The sequence below is a fragment of the Abramis brama genome (genome assembly GCF_963993115.1).
Source record: "Abramis brama genome assembly, chromosome: 3".
Classification (NCBI taxonomy): domain Eukaryota; kingdom Metazoa; phylum Chordata; class Actinopteri; order Cypriniformes; family Leuciscidae; genus Abramis; species Abramis brama.
The window spans coordinates 58,272,053-58,279,520 of NC_139965.1; positions in this window are offsets into that span (position 1 = coordinate 58,272,053).

A 7,468-nucleotide genomic window follows, 5' to 3' on the forward strand; every position below is an offset into this window, starting at 1 on the left:
GTTTTGGCGCAATGCTCTGCGACTGGCCTTTAAATTGTCCTCTTATCAGATCGATCGATCGATAGGCATTTCCCCTCTTTGGCAGTTCTGAGAACAGGGTAGCCTAACACACCCCGCTGGACATCCAACAGACGATGAAGACTGAATAAATCATCAAAATGCACCATGTTATTGTTTTATTATGATGCATATTTAATGCATAACGCTTTATTTTAAAATAATCTTCCTTATATTTTAGAAAGACATTTCGAGTTAGTGTGCATAAGAGTTATAGCCTACTTTCGAACTGCGTTTGATGAAAAATTATAGCTATCTTTAAAAAACAAAACGTTTAACAATAGGCCTATTGTTCCATATTAATAAGAAAGTTAACAACACTGGTTAAGGACTGTTTGTTGGCATGTTTTTTAATCTTTTCACATGTGAAAATGGACTATGTATCAATGGCAAATCGACAGTCTTTGTTAAGGTTTACTTATTTATTTATTTTTAAAAACATTCTAGCATTTTCTACAAACATGGTTTAATGACTAAAAGCGGGTGAAATTGAAAATCGAAAAATAAATAATTTAGCCTAAATTAATTTATAGAAATAGAACTGTTTCGGCGGATGAACTGGATACATTTATTTACTCTGGACCTATTTATTAATAATATTTTGAAATAAAATCGCTTCACTGCTTATTTTTTATTTAGGCTAAATGTAATGAATTTAATGAGACGTTTTTCTTTTACAGTCACGACAGTTGCGTCTATAGTTGACAAGCCCCACAAAAATACCGAAAGTGGGCTATTTTAATAAAGTTTGTATGATCTGCATTTTCAACATATTCAATAATCCGATGAAGTTGGAAATGAGCACCAGTTACCCATTTTTAAATCGGAAAAACCACGTGAAACTCTTTAACTCTAATGCACATGCCCACTAGACACAAGTAGACAACGTAATATAATGCATTTACTGTTTTTTTATTTTTTTATTTTTACATATTGTGTTTTGTGAATTGCAGAGAAGATAGCCTAAATAGTCCTATTCTAGAAAATGCTGTCTTTAAAAACGTCTTGTAGAAATTATGTTAATCTTGCATAAAATATCTAGGCCTAAATGAGCAGATTTCAAATTATGTCCCCTCTTAATCATAAGTCTTTATGTGACAAAATCGTTTTGCAAATTGTTCTAAAATTCGAAATTAGAACGTTGCAGGATTGCAATTCAAATTCCTTGTAGTGATCGCTAGGTGGCGCTGTGTGATCGCTGCACTTTGGCCATTTTTATTCTTAATGATAAAAATGTACTTTCAGTTCAAACGTTTACTTCATTGTCAATTAAGAAGACTTACAATTATACTGTTCAGCACTGATGTCAGCAGACCTTGTGTTCAACACACATAAAATTTAGTAAGTGAAATGATGGATGTTATAGCTTATATTTTAAAACGGTAATATCAAGCAAAACCTAAACAAAAGAGTTGATGTCATACAAAACATTAAGTAATAAATTAATGAATGCTGCTTTTGTTCTGCTGAGTCACAGTTACCCTTAGAATGCATTATCTCATAATTTTTGTGACATTTGTATGATATGTATATTCATTATTATAAGTATTCAGTGATGTCACATCACTTTGAAAGCTTGGCTTTGTGCTGTTTGTCAAAAATCTGCAGAGGAAGTGATGTAAGTCTGAATGCTGACCTATGCTGTCATTGAGTTTCCAGTATAAAGAGGAACACTGTAAATCACACACCAGTCCCAGGTCATTCATCGGTCAGCCTCTATGATCTAATGATCACACTTTTATGCATGAAAGATGCCATCCAACCAAACCCACTGGGCTGTGCAGGGAAATTATGCATATTTGATTATGCAATACAGAGCCAATAGATAAGAGGTCCTTATCTGGATGTATTTTGTAATACTTCCACATTGAAACAAGCAACCAGGGATGTGAAATCGTGACAAAAGTATTGAATGGGGTCGGAGACATAGTCGTGTGGGCGAGTGCTTCGACATGTTCGGAGACCCAAGTTCAAGTCCCAGATCGAGGACCTTTCCCGGTCCAATTCCCCTCTCTCATCTCCCATGATTTCTTGTCTGTCCACCAACTGTCCTATCTAAATAAAAGGCAAAAAGCCTAAAAATAGCTATAAAAAGTATTTTATGGGGTCACGGATATGTTATTCCTGTATCACTTCTTCACAAATGAGTGAAGTTGTGCATTGGAGTATTTTGAGCTACGGGGGGGAGATCCCCTGTAAAGTAAACAAGGACAATCACATGTAGTGTTTACTTTTGGGTCGATTCTGCTTTATGACGCACAGAAGAGTAAAATACATAATGCCAGTGGTTTACACAGTTTGACCCCTTTCGTTTCAACTGCCCATGTTATTGAAGTGAAAGCTCACCTAGAAAATAACAGTTAATGACAACTGAATGTCAACCTTCCCACAATATCACACACACACACACGTATATATATATATACTGGTGAGCCAAAACATTATGACTAGTCACAGGTGAAGCAAATAGGGATTCCCGTCTGGTCCGAGCCAAAAGAAGCTCTACTGTGGCACAAGTCACAAATTGTAATGATGGTTATGGGAGGAATGTGTCAGAACACACAGTGCATCTCACTCTGGTGTGTATGAGGCAATCAGAGTGATTATGACGACCCCCGTCCACCGTTGAAAGAGCCTACATTGAGCACATGAGCATCAGAACTGGACCTTGAAGCAGTGGAAGAAGGTCGCCTGGTCCGATGAGTCCCGTTTTCTTTTACATCTCGTGGACGGCCGTGTGTGTGTGTGTGTCGTTCACCTGGAGGAGTGACGCACCAGGATCACTGAGGGAGTGTGAAGCTCTGAGCATGTTCTGCTGGGAAACCCTCGGTTCGGCCATTCACGTGGACGTATGTTTGACACGGGTCTCCTAAACATCGTAGCAGAGCAGGAACAGCCCTTCATGATAATGGTGGAAGTGTCTCTTTCAGCAGGATAACACACCCTGACACACACTGATGGTGTGAGGAACATGATGAAGAGTTCAAGCTGTTGCTCTGGCCTCCAAATTACCCAGATCTCAATCCAATTGCTGGACCGTCAAGTTTGATCCACCTCGTGTAACCGACAGAGTCTCATAATTCCCAAAGAGACACTGCACACTTTTACTGGACTTGTTTCAGGATCAATAGACGTTTTTGACTTGAAGGATCTTCTTCTGACGTCTTGGTGCCAGAGACCACAGAGACCGCAGGACGCCTTCAGGACTCTTCATGGTTTGGCAGCATCAGGAGGACCAACAGCATATTAGGCAGGTGTCATAATGTTTTGGCTCATCTGTGTATATATAAATCTGTTTGATGCCTTTGACATTCTGTGGAATCATATTGGGTTTTGTTTTCTATAAGTGAAATGTATTGGTAATCAAGAACACATTATGTATGTACTGTATATAAACTCTAAGAATCCCCAAAGGTCTATAATGCTGACACTGCTACAATACAGTGACTACGGTATGTAAATGTAAAAATTACATTTAAGTGGAGGCTTTACAGTGCTATTAAAGGAATGCAATACGTTTTTATGTAACTCAGACGGTTTGACTTTAGTCTTGTTTTTTTAAAGTGTGAAACAACCATGTTACTGGTAAGTACAATTTCTAAAGGCAACATTATGCAATTATCGCTTTTTAACTTTACATGCCTTCTATTAAAAAATCCCCATGATACTAGATTACTTTTGAGTCTCGTTAAAAAAAGGCAAAACTGTGTTGCCATTGCAGGTCTCTTTTGGGTCATACATTGAAATAGTTTCAGATGTAAAAGTAAGTTAACTTTAGTTGGCTGAACTTAAATTTGAAGTTTACTTAACTAAATGAAATCAGTTCATTGTACTTTATAACTTGTCAGGTAAACCTTTCCAAATTTGTCAGGTACACTTTTACAAATAAGTTAGTTTTACTAAAAAATAAAAATAAGAAAACATGCAAAAAGATAACAAAATAATGAGTTAAGTCAACAAAAGATTTTTTACGGTGTATCAGATTTATGTGAACACAAAGATTATGGTTTGTGCATGCAACAAACACACTATATAATAGCAGGTAACATAATGTATCCTACATTAATATCTAACATTGCATATTTGTTTCATATACGTCACATAACAATTTCAGCATTACAAGTTATTCTGTTTTGGAGGCCACTTATGTGTAATGTGTTGCCCTCTTGTGGAAACCTCAAAGCTTTGCTTAAAGTACAATATGCAAAATAGACTTAGGAAGTCATATCAACAATACTAGTTAATGCATGTACTACCTCTAGATATAGCAAATACACACATTCAAGTAATTTACTGTAAAAATACAGCAATTTACTGTAATCAGAGAATACGGGGAAATTCTAGAAAACAGATTGCCAGTTGCCTGGCTGGCAACTTTGCTGCCAGTATTTTACTGTAAAAATTACAGGTATTTTTTAACAGTGTATCCTCAGTTTCCTTAAGGATGTTTTGCTATTAATTCCTTTGTAAAATGACACTCTTGAGTTGTTTATGGCCAGGCTTGTGCGAGGGTTGAGGTGGTTTTGTTTGTGTTGGCTTGATCAGACCTCTGAAGTGTGTGTGCATCTGTGTGTTAGTGAGCTTCTGCATGCAGGCCGTCACTGCTCACTTTGAAGCTCGCAGAGTGTGTTTTGACTAGGTGTCTCTTGTTCCGTGTTGTGCCAACATGACCCACTTTGTTGGTGTTACTTTAATAAAAGCCATGTGAAATCCTCCTCTCTTGTTCTGTACTGAAAGGCCTGTGACTTTAAAGCTGTAAAGATCAGGGAGCTTTACCGTGTTTTTTTTGTTTTTTGTTTTTAATATTCTCCAGTTCATATTTACTGCAAATAATGTTTTGAAGGACTTTGTGTCAAAACTCTCTGGTTGAAATATACTAAATCATGACAGCAGAAAACATTTTTTTTTTTTTTTAATCATTGTACTGGTGATTTCTAACCTCCTGAAACCAACATGCTGATGTGAAGAACATATGATGTAACATAAAGATGTAACTTTTTGACTCTCTAAACAACCATATACTACATATTCTTGAGTCTAAACCTAAGGCACTGCAACAGACCAGTGAGGAGCCTTCATTTCTCCTTAACACCATCGGTCAAAAGTTTGCAATAATTTAGATTTTTTTTTTTAAATGTTTTTGAAAGAAGGCTCTTCTGCTTACCAAGGCTGCATTTATTTGATCAAAATACAGTAAAAGGGTAATATTGTGAAATATTGTTACAGTTTTAAAGAACTTTTTCTATTCAGTATATTTCAATATGTAATTTATTCCTGTATTTTCAGCATCATTACTCCAGTCTAGAAATCATTCTAATATGATGATTTGCTGCTCAATTATTATTGGTACTGAAATATTAATAATGGTTCTTGGTATGTTTCTATGGAATAGAATGTAGAATGTATGGTTCGTATTCATATTTTTGTGGAAACCGTCATAAATAGAAAGTCCAAAAGACCAACAATTATTTAAAAATAAATGTCTTCAGTCATAGATTAATTATAAATTTCATTAATATAACTTTATTTTAAAATGTAATTTATTCATGATTTTTCAGCATCATTACTCCAGTAATCAGTGTCACATGATCCTTCAGAAATCATTCTTATGTGCTGATTTGCTGCTCAGTTATTAATAATGGTTCTTATTGACAATGTTGACAACAGTTTTTGCAATTTTCCATATTTTTGTGGAAACGTGATACATGATAAATAGAAAATTCAAAAGAATCTCTGTTTACATTATAAATGTGTTTTACTGACACTTTTGATACATTTAATGTGTCGTTGCGGAATAAATGTTTTTTTGTTTTGTTTTTTACAATCTTTTATGGTTTCTACAAAAATAGTAAGCAACCACAATGCTTTACACTGTTTCTAACATTGATAATAATCAAATCAGCATATTAGAATGATTTCTGAAGGGTGACTGAAGACTGGAGTAATGATGCTGAAAATTTAGCTTTGATCGCAGAAATAAATTGCATTTTATAATATATTAAAATGGGTAACACTTTATTTTACAGTGTCCTTGTTACATATGTTACATGTACTTACCGTAGTAATAACAATAAATTATGCATAATTACATGCAACTAACCCTCAACCAAATCCTAATCCTACCCTAACCCTATAGTAAGTACATGTAGTTAATTAATATTACTCAGTACTTAAATATATAATTACACTATAGCAATGACACCTTAAAATAAAGTGTAACCCTATATTTTACGGTGTCATGGTTACAGTGTAATTATATATTTAAGTACTGAGTAATAATAATTAACAGCATGTAGGGTTAGGGTAGGATTAGGATTTGGTTGAGGGTTAATTGCATGTAATTATGCATAATTTACTGTTATTACTATGTAACATATGTAACAAGGACACTGTAAAATAAAGTGTTACCGTATTTTTTATCAAATACACACATCCTTGATGAGCATAAGAGACTTCCTTTAAAAAATATATATATATCTTAATGATTCCACACTTTGGAACAGTATGTATGCAGACAGAGCCTGTATGTTCAAGTTCAAGTTCCCTAGGGAAAGGTGAGGAACCGTGTGTTGCAGGGCTTCCCCTCAGTGGCAGAAGATGCAGAATAGAAAGTGACTGTCAGGTTCCCCCCTCCCCCCCGACGGCCTCATGATTACAGGGTGAAGAGTCGCAGTCGTTTCCCCTCTGCTAATGCCCCAGCATACACCTCTAAACACGGTGGAAGTGCACGGAGGTTAGGATGTTGTTCGCAGCTGTTTGAAGTGCCTTGTCTTTATGGGCAAACATCTGGAGTATCCCAAACAGACAACTTACAGCTGGCCCTACAAAGAGGGCACAGGGCGCAAACACACTATCTAAATACAACTCTCAGACAGACCGCCTCAGGCGTCCCAGCAGAAGCATGCAAAAACACACCGCCACTGCTCATATTTACATGCGCACAAAAATGCACTGATAGCGATTACAAATTATTTCTGCTTATAATTATACATTTCAAATGGAAAGATATCTGTTTTATCCTTCATTTCGTACTGTATCCCTCTTTTTTATGGAAAGCTCCAGCTCGTGTGTGTGTGTGTGTGTATAACAGTGTTTGTGGAGTGTACGGATTCACTGGCAGTGGAGGTTGAAGCAGAAGCGTTGATGTGGCTCAGACCAGGTGTGTGGATTTGAATGCGTCTTGTTTGCTTCACTCAGTCCTCTGATGTGTGTTGCTGTGTGGACGTTATGTATGTGCGGTTTACATATTTGGCAGATCCAAATCCAAAAGCAATTTTTTATGTGACTTTACAATGCAATGCAAGTATACATTTTATCAGCACATGCTAATCAAAACTACGACCTTGATGATGCTGGCAAAATAAAATCAATCAATAAAATAATAATAATAATAAAAAACTTTCAGCATGAT